We start from the raw sequence: 16,317 nt of genomic DNA, 5'->3' as shown, positions 1-16,317 counted from the left end.
AATCTTCCATTATTTTGCCCAGAAAGGATAACTGATATATCAGCTTGTTTTTACCACTGTAATCCTGAGCACTGACAGAACATTAACCATCTTCCTGACTTTCAAAACTCTGTCAATATTCCCATATATAAGCATATCCTATTTTGGGGATCTCCTTTATCTGAACAAAGACAAAAATACCACTACTTTTGTGTGTACCACACAAGAGATGTTTTTCCTCATCTCTGTCCAGTAACACAACTATGCCACAGTGTTGCTCTTCATAAAAAAATACATTTTTAACTTTATTATTGTCCTTTCACATGGCTTTATCTTGGATGCTTTAGTGGCTGTTATCAACTTTCTACACTTCATAACTTCTGAACTATATAAATTGTTGTTAGTGTTCCTTCTCCTATTCATTATAAATTGCTTTTTTATTTCTAATCTCTGCTTTCACTTCATAGCTGAGCTAGAAAAGGCTTTTAGGCTTTTTTCTTGGCTGTAGAGTCATGGATTTTTGGACTATCTAGCGCACCTGTACTTTATAAGAACCTTCAATTTTCTGTCACACTTCTCACGCTCTTATGTCTTTGTGGAAATCATATCACATTCTTTCCCTTTTTGCTGTATATAAAGTTTGCTACAGGTTTTAACAGTTTTCCCTACGGAATCATTTCTTATGGATAAATAGCTTCAGGCTTGGAGTGGTTGCTCTGCAGATGTTATCTCATACTCTCAGAATAACCTGTCTGGTGCCACTAGTTCCTGTCACACACCTCCAGTGCTAGCAGGGTCACCAGCTCAGTGTCTCATCACCCTCTGCCAGCAGAACTGATTTACTGCCAAGCTGTCACAAAATCCTGCTGAAAAAAACCCTACCTAATATCAGGGCAACATAGGATTGTCTGTAAGCACATTTATATGTGGCAAGATTCTGTTAATGTCCCAACTTTAAAATCAAACAAGTCATGCTAATGTCAAACTTGAATCACTGATCAAGAGCAGACTTTTTCTGCACCGTTGGTATTTATGAGACACCACAGAATCATAGGATGGACTGAGTTGGAAGGAATCATCACAATATCAGAGAATGGCTGGGGAAGTAGGGTTCTTAAGGACCATCTGGTTCCAACCCCATGTCATGGGCAGGGAATATCCAGCAACATAATCTCTAAATTCAAGTTAGAGAAATGTCCAAAGGAAAATTGTGTTCTCTGGAGCTTGGGATGCATTATGTTTCCAAACATCTCCTCTCTCTGCAAGAAAACAGATTCTGCTTGGGTGCTCCTGTGAGCAGCAGTGTTGATGGAGAGCACCCTGAAATCCAGATCTGAATTTAAAATCCTGAGACCTTCAATTTTAAAGTCACTTAGAGGAAAATGGACAATTATTGATTTTATGAGGCCCTTGGGAAAAGTTCAGAGAGTGTGAGGTTATATTTGAAAATTGTTTGCAAACAAAAAAGGTGCCTTAAATTGCTTCTTCAGTTCACAGAAATAATAGGCTTCAGCAGAGTTAAGATGCTACGAGTTTTCAAAGTGTCACTGAAAAAAAATAATGGAAAATGCTCAAAATATTGGTACATCCTTGTAGCTCAGAGTGTAGTATATTACTATTGTCACTTCTATGCACTAATTACAGAGAATGGAAAAGGGCAACAATAAATAAAAAACAGATGGGGAAATGTCATCCAGTTAATTCAACTCTGTATCCTTCTAATTCACAGGAAACATTTTATTTCTGGGTCACAATGGTTAGTGCTACAGCACATTTTATATGCTGGGAGTTTTTACAGCAGAGGGAGTTCTTACATTACATCTTTTCCTGACATTTTCTGACACAGATTTTCTTTCCCCTATAGAAGATGTGTAGCATACACACACAAGCCTAGAAAAGCAGGATAACTTTATTGACTTTTCAACTCAGAAAGTGCCAGATTTACAGGTGCATTGTCATGACTGTCTTGCTCTTACATCCATCACGAGCACCCAATGAGGGAGAGGAGCAACATATTTAGTACAGAATCATATTAAGATCTGGTTTCGGTTCACAAGGGGAACAACTGAAAAGTGCTCAGCAGCCAGATATCCTGTATCCCTCATCTTCTGACTGTTGGACTTAAACTAAATAACTTCGTCTTATTATCTTGCTTTGGATGATATCAGCTCACAGCTTTGTAAATTAAAGACTTGTAAAATTACCAAACAGCCCATATTTTGTGTATAGTATACCCAAACCTTTCAACATTGCTCAAATCTCACAGCTGATTACCAGGACTAAAAGCTGTTGTGACAGTGGGTGGGACAATCCATGATGCATAACCATCCCTTCACCACATTAATACAGAGCATCAGCCTCTGCTGCTCCACCAGTAAATCTGCCCTGTTTTACTCCCAATTTACTGGACTATCTACCAAAAAGGAACAGGAGATGAGGAGTCCAACCCATTTTCCATCCCACATGGTGCTACTGTTCTCTCTGATGGACAATGTGCCAAGTCTCAGCTGTGATGGGAAAGGTGAGTCAGGTTCCAGCCTTCCCCCTGCAGCTTGCACAGACTCCTGTACACCTTGCCCTGCTCTAGGGCTGATGATCATGGCTTTTTTGGACCACATGCTCTCTCAAGCTGCTAAGGGCTTCCCAAGAGAGTGAGAGACAGAAAAGGCAATTAGGGATTTACAAAAGTCAGGAACTTGGCCTAAATTAAACAGAATCTCACAGGTCAATTAAGAGACTCTAGTTAGGCTTGGCAACTTTATCCCTGGTGAATCTGAAAAATCTGTCGCAAACAAAAAGGACAGATTTAAGTTGAGGATTTCTTTTTTTTTTTTATTTTTCCTGCCCAGTAAAGTTATTGATATCATACATATATGTTCTAACAAGGTAAAAGATATATTGAAATGCAGACATTGACTTCCATTCAGTTCAGAAGATACATCCAGTTACCTCCAGAAAATTAACACAATATTAGCCTTTTCAATTTAGCAAAAGTAGAAGACTGATAAAATATTTCTTCAGCGTCAGAAACTTTGGTTTACATGTGTGTACAAGGAAAAGGGAATAAAAATGCAGCTAAAACATCATTATTATCACTGTAATATTTGACAATAGTCATTTTAGAGCACTGTTGCAGAACCTGAGAATTCACACACCATTTACAATCATTAAGGAGCGGAGGGTAATAAGACACCTGCTGAAGTTAGGTAGTGAGAAAGGATATGCCCCTGACCAGGACAGACAACATGTCTATGGAAGCAGCAAAAGGAGATAACATTTCAATCAAATTTGCATACTCTTGTATTCTAACCAGCATGGCCCGCCTTCCTGTCAAAAATGAACTGCTGGGAGAGAAAGGGCTTTACTAGGCTGTATGCAGCAGTACTAAATTTTCTCAGTCTGGTAAACAAAACTTATTTGGGGAGTTTTCTAGGGTATTTTTAGTTTCATATCTTCCTTAGGAAAAAATAAACACTTACATGATAGGAATTGAGATGCTGAGTTTAAAATACTCTAAGCCAGAAGTCCTGTTAAGAACTACTAACAAGAGAAAATATTTGAAACTATTTTGAGCCCACTAGCTTCCCTATTTTATTTCTCCAAAACATTTCATTCCTTCTCTCCTCAAGCTTTATAAATTCTGGACTTGGATCAAGCACAGCAGAATTGCAGATCTACTACTTTATGATCCCTTAAAAAAAAATCAACCTCCAAGACCCCTCCAAAATGACTTGCTCACTCTCCAAATACCCTTTTCGATAGCAAAAGTAGATTATATTTAGCCTAGGTACCATTAAAAATTGCCTGTCTTTAAACAAGGTGCTGGTTTTTATTCTTTCTGTCTTCAGTTATATAAGACTTCACTGCTGTCTTCACTATGATAACACTCCAACAGTCTAAAAAATACATTTCAGGTGTTCAACATGAAGGAGGTTGTGTGAGTTTAACCTTCCTTGGGATCCTTGTGAGCTTTTTGTATTTAATACTTGTTTTATCTGAAGCCTGTGGAGGTTCTAAAATATTAGAAGACACACTTTCTGAGAACTACCTTTCTAGTAGCCTGAAGATATAGCCTTGATGTTGGGCAACAAAGTTATTCTCTGTAATCCCCTTGATGTTGTAAATGAAAAAGAGGATGGAGCTAACATCATCTGAACTTTGGGCAAACCATTTGCTCAAAAGCACCATCAAAGAACCAAGCCCTGCCAAAAAGAAGGGGGGAAAAAAAACTTGAAAAAAAAATCCCAAAGCATACACAAAATGAAATTGGTGCAAATTAACTTCATTGTATTTGGAGACCCATACAAAACAAAACCCACCACAGTCTATAAAGGAAAGTCAGAGAAGACACGGATTGAAGTTGTAGCTTCACAGTAGCTATCTTTTAACAGCTTTCCTTTTTCCAACACTTTAACCTAAAAAAAACTTCCCATTGTTATGCCCCTATTCAACCTCCATTCGAAGTCATTCACTATGCATTAATTACCACTTTCTTCAATGCACCGGGAAGCTCCCAAACATGCTCCTGTTTTCAAAGAGGCACACTTCCATGGCTCAGCTTTTTATATGCAGAGCCTGCTGAATTTTTTTCCTCTGCAGACTTTGAGATTCCCCTAAATTTTGCATACTGTAACTGTTCAGAAAGGGAGGGGTGAAAAGACAAAAGGCAGATTTCATGCTTCCAGAACAGTTGTTTGCATCTCTTTCATTTTTCTTTCCAGCTGTGAGAGGCAGCAGAAGGTTCTTTAGCAGGTGTCCTGCCTGCCCTATGGTAATTTTTAACTTTCCTTTACTTACTTTTATGTCTGTTGCATTTGTAGAGGTATTTTCTCTCCTCCTGCTTTATTGCTGTTTTTCCTTTCTTTTTTTTTTTTCCCTTTAAAAAATATCTGAATTTCCTCTATTATGTCATTCTGTTCAGCTCTGAACTCAGATTATAAAAGTAAGCAAGGGATAAATGTTCAGAAGTCCAAATATATAAATTAAATTTCAGCTGTTTCCTATTCATTCCACAGACTTTCATCAGTGCTAAACCACACAAGTGCCACATAGACACAACTGACAACATGACAGACAAAACCATCTCTGATATCAAACCCCAGTATCCACACCTCAACCTTAAATCATATAACCTCTCTCCTGTTAGCCTGTCCCAGTCTCTGCATAGCAGTTGTTGCAAGCACTCCCCTGGGCTGAATGGGTGAATGAAATTAAGCATTCATGTAAGTCTTTGCAAGGTTTCACATAAAGCAGTTATTATTTAAATTATCAAAAGTATGTTTTTCTTTAAAGCAAAAGAAATATTTTCCAGGGACAAACTGGTTTTGACTCCCTGTACTGATTTTAGTTTTATTTGCTGAGCCTCTACCCTTATGGCAACAAAAGTAAGATAAAGGAAATGGAAGACAATTAAATGAATCACAGAGAGTTATGAACGCTTTGCAGAAATTCAAACGCCTCCATGAAAGGGAGTTGTTTTTAGATTTGAAAGAAACTCATTGCAAAGCACAGGCCTACATGTTTCTGGTACAATATCCCCCATTCTTAGTGTGCAAACATACAACGATCATCAACACTCAAAATGCATTTTGATAAAAACCCCGTAGAATTTTTCTGTAGACTGATTCTGCACATTTTATTCTGTAAGCCAAACAACAACAGAAGATTTGAAGCTAAAAAAAGAAGGACTGCTAAAAGGAAGGACTTCATGTTGTCAAGGCTAAAAGGTTGCTGTTATCTGCACAGCGTTATGGTCATGCTAGTTTGAATAATCACATCACAGTGCAAAAGCTCCTCTCCTCATCCTGTACAAAAGGCCTCGTTCATTGAAAGTCACACAGGTGATTTTTTACAGATACTGATGCATTTTAATAATTCTCAGCATTGCTACTACAGCCAGTAAGTATTGTAAGAACAACATAACTTCTATTTAAATAATTGCAAGGTAATACCAAGAATTCTCTTATTTGACCTTTTTTTTTTTTAATTCAATATAAAGATAAGTCTTATATAATATAGTGCCTTTGCAACAAAAATATTTTTTTTTAAATGGTAAGATGTTAAAGGGTACCTTCCTGCCATTTAAAGGCAAAAATTAAAGAAAAAAAAATGAGGAAGTAGAAAGGTCAACTTTTTAGCTGCTTAGGTCTGGGATTATTAATTTAAAAATCACATCAAGTTTCTAGTTTATTTTTGTGACATTTTACAGTGGCAACCTGCTGCTTAAAGAAATGTTTCCTACCTTTTTCCTGCAGTGAATGTAGCATCCAAGAAAGAATAAATCAGGAAGCAAGTGGCAAGAGAGGTCTCATAAGAGAAAAGTTGTCTTTCTCCTGAAGGGGAGGTAAAAAAAAAAAAAAAAAAAAAAAGGAGAGCTCTAGTTCAGTCAACACAGTTCAAGTGCAAAGAACGATTCATAGAAAAAAAATATTTCTATTATGGAAATACAACCATTTTTAATTACTGCTTTTTAATGGCATCCCGATAGAAATATGAGAAGAAATATTTCTTTGTTGTCTCACTTATTATTTTAATAATAGTTGAATAGACACATTTCTGAAATGGCTTTTTTTCATTTTCATAAATTATTTAAGTGCATATTGAAATTTAAGCCCCAGCCCTTGTACAGAAATATACTGGAGAATGCCTTATCCTTCTCTGCTTTTTAAAGTATTCCCAAAACTTTTCACATTCCTTTGTTTCCACTGCTACAAATGGGAAACAAAATGAGTAAGGGGTATAGATTTAGAATGAGCACAGCTGAGATGACACAGTGCCCGTGTCCTCAGGGCCCTCCTGCTGGCTCAGAGCACTGCATGAACCTGGGGACATCCCCTCTGACTGCAGCTGCCCACGAGCACCTGTGAAAGCTGCAGGGCTAATCCCTTAAATACAGTTCAATGTACAGGTCATGGCTTGCAAAATCACAATCTAGCTGTGTGTCTGCTTCTATCAGACTATACAAATGATATTTTATGGTGAGCCCAACAGATTCAAAATTGCAACCAGGACAGGCTCTCTGTTTCACAATTACAAAGTACTGCACAATAGCTTTCTGATTCACACCTCAGGATTTCTGGGTGCTACAGGAACATAATCTGTATTTCGTAATTCTAGGATGTCTTCCATGTCTGAGGAAATCCCTCAATTGCTGATTGACACACAGTGAGACACCGCACCAGGACAGGATCCACTATATGATCTAACTTCTCATATCTGGTCTCTCAGCATTATGAATTGACAGATAATTTGTACTGACTACAGGGATCTTTGGTTTTACATGGTGTGGTTTTTCTGACACACCCATGACCTGACTTTGCTGTTCACTGAGGTATCTTACAATGTTTAAGTGCCTGGGAATGCCCTGGTTATTCGGTGAACGAGAACGACTGAGCATGAGAGGGAAGAAACCTATGCAGTTACACCATGGGACTTTTTATATTATTTGTTGTTACATATTCCCATAACATCTCAACCCCAAATAAAAATTTGCTTACAAGAAACCCTGCGTAAGCTTCTGAGTATCAGTAAACCATTCAATTTTACCACAGTTTCTGAATGGCTGAGATTCTTCTGCAGCCATGACTGTGAAAAACAACCATTTCACCCTCCACTTTAGAATGGGGTCAAGTTTTCCAGGAAAAGCTTGAAAATCCAGTTGAGATCACAGACAATAATCTGAGTAGAGAGAAAAAGACCAAAAACTAAAAGTATATACTATTTTAAGCCATCAGAGATATACAGAATGCCACTGAAGGGTATTTTAGCATTGGGACTTGGCAGTCCTGTAGGCAGCTATGACCCACAGCCAGGAGGGGGAACTGAGGTGATTTCTGGTTGCAGGGTAGACACACTCAACCATAACTGTCCCTAAGCCACATGCTGAAAGAAATATCTTCATTTCCTACAGTCCCAGAGCTCCTGCACAGGGCCAGGAGTTGGTCTCGATGAGACTGATGGGTCCCTTCCAACTCTGCTTATTCTGTGATTCCAAGGGCAAAGCTGGGTGCACACACTGAAGGGATCAGCACTGGATGTTTAAAGGGATAACAAAGAACAGGTAAACTCAAAAGTCAATCATGCAAATTACACGAAGCCCAAACACCCTCTTTTCCACCCTCATTTTAACTGCAGTATTTTTCTGACAGTTTGTAGTAGGTCCTGAAATGCTTTTCAAGTCAAGATAACATGTAAGCAGAAACAATTTATTCTATTTAATTTCTTAAACCAAACAAAACACAAATGCATTCCTCTTATGAAGACAAAACATGCGTTCAAAAAATAAGTGTGGGGAAACCCTTCTTATGAGAAACAAGACAATAAATACAAACAAAAGGTCGTCTGGCAGCCTTTTGCTATTATTTTCCACTAATGTACACTTCCACAAATTATAGAGGGCCACAGAATACACTCCAGGCTTCATGGACCAAATGCCTTTCATGAGGAGGCATCAAAGGGCCTATTAAAATTGAACATATAACTAATTTGAAAAATACATCTATGTTTGATACATGTTTTGGTATGGAAGGTAAAACAGTTTCTTCTGTTTTCATTACACTATTGAATTTAAAGAGAGGGATAATTAGCTAATGTAATGAATCTGCTTGTGCATTTGGTTACAAATAAATTTTAAATAATAAAACAAGTAGATGGGAAAATCTGGTACCTTCTGTAGAGCCAGAACAACAGCCCTGTACTACAGCTGTTCTGGAGGACTGTGTCTGTCAATCCCCACCCAAAAGCAATGCTGGACAATTTGGCTGTTTGCTACCACCCAACAAGAAACATTGCTGGGTAGTAGTGAAGAGCCAAAATATCCAATAACCCAACTTGGATAGTAGCAGTTTCTGATGAATGAAATCTGGATTATTTTGGTTCCAAGACTTCACTGTGTACAAAGAAGAAAAATCTATTTAAAAATCTGCCATGTAATTATCACCATTTATAACTACCCCTTCCTATTCCAGGTACACTGTGGTCATTCCCTTTCTCCCAAATCCTCTTAAAGCAGCTGTTTCTGGAGGACACAAGGTCTGATTTTCTGCTGACGTGAACTTCCAGGCTCTCGCCTGTGTTTTATGGACACAGGCCATCTTTGCAGAATTGAGCAAAGGTCCCTTTATAAATTATCAAGCAGAATTTTTGCACTGGAAGACCAAGAAATCTCGAAGCTGCTTCTTCAGATGACAACACTTGCAATTTCCACCTGAACCATGGCAGTTGCTGATCACCTCTGTGAATGCTATGCACAAAAAGGAGTTGGCTTCTGACCCCTGGGGGTCCCAAGCAGCATAAACAGCATCATACTTGGCAATTCTTAGAGGTAGTGTTTGTTTGCTATTTACCCTCTCAATTGCTGTATTTGCCTTGCTGAAACCTTTTTTTAATGCTGTTGTAGTGCATGCAGATGGTAGTGTAGGCATTTACACACACAGTGACAAGATTTAGATATCCATTACTTGCTGATGATCATGTCAAATATTAAAAGCATTGCTGCACACCATTTTAATGCATTTATTTACAGGTATAAAATATAAAGCCAAGGACTAAAAAACAAATATAGATCATAAAGAGAAAAAAACAAATAAATTTGTTCACTGTAGTGTTGTAGACAGTTCACAAGACTAGAAGCTAAGAGACTTGAGGGTAAAGCTCTGCTGCTGAACTTTTATTCATGTTTCATTTAAACCCATCAACACTGATCTGAACTAAAAGTACCAAAGCTGCAGGGAAGGTAATTTTCAAGGCTAGGAATTGTAAATCCTTACTTCCTTCCACTGAATCAGGCCCTTCAGGTTCTCAAACTGGAAAGCCTTTGGGGCAGACCCTGTCTAAATACCATTGTAGTGTCCAGCACAAAGTGGTCTGACATTTCTTTGTCCTTCCTGGTCCTTCAGTATCTTTAAAAATACTGGTTTCAGTGTTTATATTTGAAAAAAAAATTAAAATAACCTTGAGAGGAGTACCTTAACTGTCAGTGTATTATCACTTCTTTCCAGCCTAATTATGTGGCAGTATCTACATTAGCAATTCAGGTCAAGAGGGTGTTTAGGAAGCAAAACTCCTGATGTCCTCATGTGCTTTAGTTCCCAACACACTGACCTTAGTGCACACAAACTTTCTTTCACATGGGACTGAAATGGAAGAGGTGGTCCATGATTATTCCCAATTCAATTTTTAATTCTTTTCCAGATTTATCACACTGTTCATGGACATTCAGATAAATATGGCCAGGCTAGAGACAGTTTTAAACAAAAAAGTCTATCCCAAAACACACAGTGTGGATATCAGGTCCCCAGCACCAAACACTCTCATATTGCTGTTGTAGATACAACTTTTAACACCTGGATTTCACAGTCCCAAAAGTGCCACCCAGGCACTTGAGAATCCCCTTAGAACAAGTGAGCTACAACTGCCCCTCAGCATGGAAACAGGAAAGAAGGCAAATGTGCTGAAAACTTGCTCATTGTTATGAAGGAAACCAAGAACTTCTACCTTATTTTTAATCTATGAATTCTCACTTTACAATCATATCTACAAGCTTTTTTAAGCAATTAACTCAAATAAGAAAATTGCAAATAAACCACAACAATTAAACTGGGGTAGAGGGGAGTTTAAATGCCATATCTGTGTCTTTAATCCACCTCTTCATCTTGTACTACCCACCTTCAGTGCTACTGTATCCACAGGGTCTCAACTTGCTTCTGTGTTTAGCCTACATCTCTTTTCATGTGAAACACGATCGTGCACTATTTCCCCATTTTTTTTAACAGAAAAGAAACAGACACAAAGACAAATTCACATGACCAAAGTTCATACAACATTTGGTGACAAAGCAGGAATTCAGTCCAAATATCCACAATTAGCAGCCATTCTAGTCTATGTAACTTGTAGTTTTCAGGTCTATTTTCTGCCACAGGCCTCAGGTATTTAACTGTCAAGCTGTTTACACACCAAATACATTGATTTTTAAATACCTGCTTTCAGCCTGTACTGAAGCTACTACATTTTATTTCATGCTTTATAACTTGAGATAGTTGCACAAGACACAAAATGTTCCATAAATCTCAGTGCTTTTTTGGGAAACAAAATCCCCTCATCACCCTTATAGACAAAAATGTGTTATTGTGATCAATTACATGAGTACTGAGAGAATTTAGAGTAAACACTTATCCAGTGTTAATTGCCACTGATTAAGGAGTAGTCAGCACCAACAAACCTTGAGTCTGACTGTGCTAATTGTGTGCTTATTTTCACCTGTAACCCATTACTACTCTTACCATCATTAAAGAGGAAAACTCCCTGAATAAATGAGAACAATTACCATGCCTGGAGTTAGACAATGAGGTAAACACTATGTGCAACAAGCTTAGCCAAATACTAAAAAAGGCTTTTAGAGCATTATGGGAAAAGGCACCATGAAGTATTGATCACAGAGGATGGCCATACAGAATGATCCATGTGACGTGTAGCCACTGTCCTCTGTCAAAAGTCAGGACCACTTCACTCAGGGCTATTAATAGTACTGTTCAAAAAGGCAAGTGAAGCCTCCTGCTTTTGGAGCTAAAGGATTTAAAAGTTGCTCTAAAATCCTGTGTCAAAAATAAACCAAAAACATATGTCTCATATGCTCTGGTTATACTTTGTTAGAGTTGAAACTATCATTCCCCATTATTTATGTGGTCTGAAAGACAAAAGGGTACCTAAACCATCAGTTTAACTAACCTGAGAGAAGGGCCAGACAGAGCAGCTCTTCCTACAGCTGGTTTAATGACCAGATTTTATTGTTACAGCTGGGATAATCAATAGCAATATAGAGCAAGTATCATGTTACCTGAGTTTTTAAGTCCAGTTTTGAGAAGAATCAAATCTCTTGAAGGCCAAAAGATACCACGGTGTGAGATAAAGTACAGCACAGACTATGGAATTGTATCCAGTTAATCCCCTACTGAGCCAACAAATCTCTGGATTGCACATCTTCCCCAGATGGAAAATCCAAGCTTTCTTTTGGGAGTTTATGCCAACAGCTAAACTGTCCATGACACTAAAAAACACAAACCTTGTTCCTGACATGCACATCTATCCCACTACAACTTTTTGCTGTTCACTCTTGCAACGTTCCTTGCTAAATAGTCCAAATCTGAAATGCTCCCAGAACATTAACAATTGCCTGGACTACAAACAAAAGTCTACTACTATTAGCTGTCTGACACACTTCTTGTATAACCTGTACATTGTAAAATCTCAGAAATTTACCCTACTCCAAGTGGGGTTTGGCAGAGAAATTCTTTCAAACAAGCTCTAAAATGCAGCTCTCCCTCCAAGAAGGTGACTACACATCCAATTGCATCTCAATCTTCTTCCTAATAAGCTAAATAGATGGTATCCTGAGACCAGAGAACTTTTGGTAGCATTTTTTTTCCTGTGTTTGGAAAAGAGTTTTATCACTTTATTCATAACTGATTGATTAGGGGGAAACTGCATGCCCTCTTTTACTTCCTTTTTTTTTTTTAATCTTTATATGCATTCTGTTTGCATCTATTTGTTGAAACCTCTGTATTAAAAAGATTAATTTACTCAGCATTTCAGCATCAGTAAGAGTAGTTTTCTTTGTGGATAAAGAGAAAACTCCTGTATCCCCTGCCATCCACCTCAGCTTCTTAGAAGACTTTTTTGTCCAAATGTGACTGCAATCCATGAACATGCATTCAAATAAAACATGTTTAATTTTTTTTTCTTTGTGCATTTTTGTTGACTCGCATTTAAAGTAAAATAAAACTCTTGAGTATTTTCTAGATGACCTTGGAAGATTTTTTTCTTTGCAGGTTATTTGACATGAAGGTTTCTTCACAATCTAATCTGCTTTGTATTGCTTTCAAGACATGATGTCTGGGATTGTCTGTTCAGAAAACCAATTGGTTTACTGAAACAAAAGACTGTAATTTCCACATTTTCCAGTACGGCAGTTTAACTCCTCTTTGTCTGTTTAACTATCTGAGTCCAATCAAATTAAATGAAACAACTAGTCAGACCTACAGTGGCATAAAATATAGACCAAGTCATTTATGTCCCCAGTGCTTAAATCCAGAGAAACTTTGCAGAAAGATACCATGCTGACCACTATTTAAACTATTTAAACTACTTTGTTAAGTCTTTGACCCAAAATTAGGTCATCAATTACCCATCAGTGCAACCCTTCCCCAGAATTTAACCTTCTGAGCATAAGACAATGCTGTTTTCCCATTTGTACCTCAGTATCACAATTATTCACCTGCTGTTTCCAGTCTTCAGTTGAGAACTGAAGGTGTGCCAGATTTGTGACAGTTATTTGTACAAAACTTGAATAGTTCTGTAGTACTTATGGGACATGTCTGAAAACCACAACAAAAAGAAAATGGTGTCCTTGGAGACCCAAAGACTCACCTCACTGGCATCTGAAAAATTTTCCAAGGACTCAAACCTGTGCCTTGGTGTTTTTCCTGAAGGGCTATATTTTAATTCATGACAAAACCCAACAACTGCAAAAAACACCATTGAATATGCAGAATGAACAAATCCTAATATCATCAGGTCTAACAAGCACAGAATGCTGCTCACACCAAGGGGGCTGGCCAAGGCCATGCCCCCTTTGCAGCAGCCCACATAAAGCCCTCAAAGTATGTGCCAGGTACTTTTTGTTCATTTTGGAATTAGATGCAAAGATCAAGAGTAGAGAAAAAAATCCAACTTAAAAAAAAGTATCATTAAAATTTTTTGGTTTTGTTTTGTTTTGATATTTTGTCAGTTCACCAGCTCTCCTACAAACAGCATTTTTCAGCCAAGGCAATCATTTTCTCAGGTCTGTAATGTAACTAACCCACCAGCAGCACTTCTTACATGTGTGCAGTAGCCAACAAAGAATTTGGACAATCATCAGGAACTACAGCTACCTACAATCCCTTCATCTTTGCTATCTCAGAGTACCCACTCAACTTAGCCCAGCAGTATCCTGCTGCCTGTTTTGTTTGAGGAAGAAGCCTGGTAAAGCTGTCCCTCTTCCATCATAAATTAAACTTTGCCATGGAATGGAATATTTCAAATACACTGGTTCTAAATATGTAAAGCAACTCATTACAATTTATAGAAAGGTCTAATACATTAATTTCCTTATTGCTCATGAGATATTGTGTCTCTGAAATTCTAGTTCTGCAGGAAAATGAAAGGACTAGGAATGTACAGGTCCAAAACTGTATGTCTTCATGCTGAGCCTTGCCTCTCTGCCTCACTCTTCTCCCAAGTCAGCTTCCAGGGGAATTCTCTAAGAACCTAAATTAGGTAAAGATTATCCCAGGGGTGTGGGACCAAGGATTCCAGGCACAGAGGGTTGTTTTCTTTGCAACTGTTTATTCCCTATCCAGGAGTTCCTGAGGCTTTTACAAAAAAAGGTCATCCCTCTTGGGAAATATCATCAATAAATTATAACTACAAAAGACTGGTGTAGCACAATCGATGTTTCAATGGGCTGAGAAGTACTCAAAATACGAGTTGGATTCAGAGGCTTGAGGGTTTTATCCCCAAAGCAATGAGATTTTTTATTTAAATCTCCTCAGAGATAGAGGCTGAAAACCACTGGCTACAAGGCAAATATTCCTGTTTAAAGGCACACACATACATACATTTATATTCACATGGGCCACAAGTATAAAAAAAGTACCATCAGCTTTTCATAATTCCATCTGCTGAGAGACTCTACTAAATCCATTCGATCACAGTTCTTTAATGCAATATGGCAATTAACATTCCCTCACAGGAGGGTGATTTGTTTTTCATAGATTTAGTTGTTCTGAGTTGATAGTATAGTTGATATAAACAGATCTAAAAGAATGCAAATGTATCCAAAAGTTTAAATTGTGCAAGACTGAAGTGCCCCCATGAAATGGGGCCAAACTTTCTAATTCGTAGCTTGGAACTGGGCTGTAATTTGTCATGAGCAAAGTAGCTGTGTTTTCTAGTGAACTCTGGGTGGGTCAGTTCCCTGCCAAGGTTGCTACACTGAATTCCTCCTGATAGAGAGGAATTTAGATCCATGAGCTCTTCTCTTGCCAGCTGGGATGACCCTGGACAGCACGGAAAAGATGCTGAACTGGGTTAGCATCAGCAGGTTTAGTGGCCAAAGAAAATTTCAACTCATTCCTCTACTGGTAGGGATTTCTGTATCTATCATTTCAGTCACAACTCTTCTATCAGTGGGTCTCTGCTGTGAACAATAATACCTACTTAAGTTGATTTGTTCTTTAGTGTTTCACACTTTTATTTAGCTGAGATGAAAAGAGGAGGGACAAGTGGGTGGAAAAGAGAGTAAAGTTAACTATTCCCCCTCCCCCAACTCTACTACTTATCTCCACCTGAGCAGTGCCTGAGAGAGGCACAAATATACCAGAGACATACACAATTCCTGGGAACCTTGAACAATGTCCCTTTCTGAGCGGTGACATCTCTGCACAAGCAGTCAAGCTCCACTTCTCCTGTTGGAAAAAACTGGTATTCCCCTCACTCAGTACTCAAATGAAACAAGTCAATTATTTGTGTGAGCCCCACAGAATCATCTCCATAACCCTCTCCAGGACCCTCAGGCCAACCCTTGACACAGGAGTGTAATCGTACAGCTCCGGAATCAATTACACTTTTGGAGCGAGGGGTGGAAAAAATGACTTTGCAGGCCCGCCGCAAATTGCTGGGGCTGTCCTCTGGCTCTCGCACGGCTCTAATCCAGGAAGTGCCTCTCAGCTCAATTTTCAATTATGTTCTCATCACAATTTACAACAGACAGTGTGTAATTTATGGCAATTACCTCTTCTGACATCCCCCTTTAAAAATTTCAGATAAAGAGACAGACAAAACCTGAAAGTGAGCCAAGCTCACCTGGCCTGCCTGCTGTACTAAGTTGACATTATGGGGAGAAAAAGGTATTTCTGACAAGGCTGTGAAGGAGATACTTTACAGAGTCGTGAATGCATGCTGACAACTAAATCAAGCAGAAGGGGAACATAATTGTTGTGGATGCATTCCTTTATTTGTTAATGCATATATACAATATCATAACAACTGAAAACTGTGTAAAGGGGTAATAGGGAACACAGTCTGTCATTCTGGGTAAAGGACCTGTGAAAAAATTACTTTACTATAAAGTCATCCAACTCATTTGGTTTATCCTTCCTCCCCCAGCAAGATAAGCAAGTCATAACTGAAAGAGCAAAACCTCTAAAATACTTTAAGATTTTTGGGAAGGAAAGTTAAGTATTTTAAAGAACAGGAAGCAATCATTTGACTTTCTGTGACCTAAAATATTTCAATATTTTT

The 16,317-nt window shown here is 38.2% G+C and overlaps 1 long non-coding RNA gene across 1 annotated transcript in view; it reads right to left on the bottom strand.

Moving 5' to 3' along the window:
• LOC128812325 (uncharacterized) overlaps nucleotides 1-16,317 on the bottom strand; it is a 154,266-nt gene that overhangs the window by 51,042 nt on the left and 86,907 nt on the right. Inside the window, exon 2 of the long non-coding RNA XR_008438688.1 lies at nucleotides 6,221-6,311. This is a non-coding gene — a long non-coding RNA (uncharacterized LOC128812325). The remainder of the gene's footprint in view (nucleotides 1-6,220; nucleotides 6,312-16,317) is intronic.

Source organism: Vidua macroura, chromosome 10 (assembly GCF_024509145.1).
Source record: "Vidua macroura isolate BioBank_ID:100142 chromosome 10, ASM2450914v1, whole genome shotgun sequence".
NCBI classification, from domain to species: domain Eukaryota; kingdom Metazoa; phylum Chordata; class Aves; order Passeriformes; family Viduidae; genus Vidua; species Vidua macroura.
This window is presented reverse-complemented; position numbering and strand designations above follow the sequence as displayed.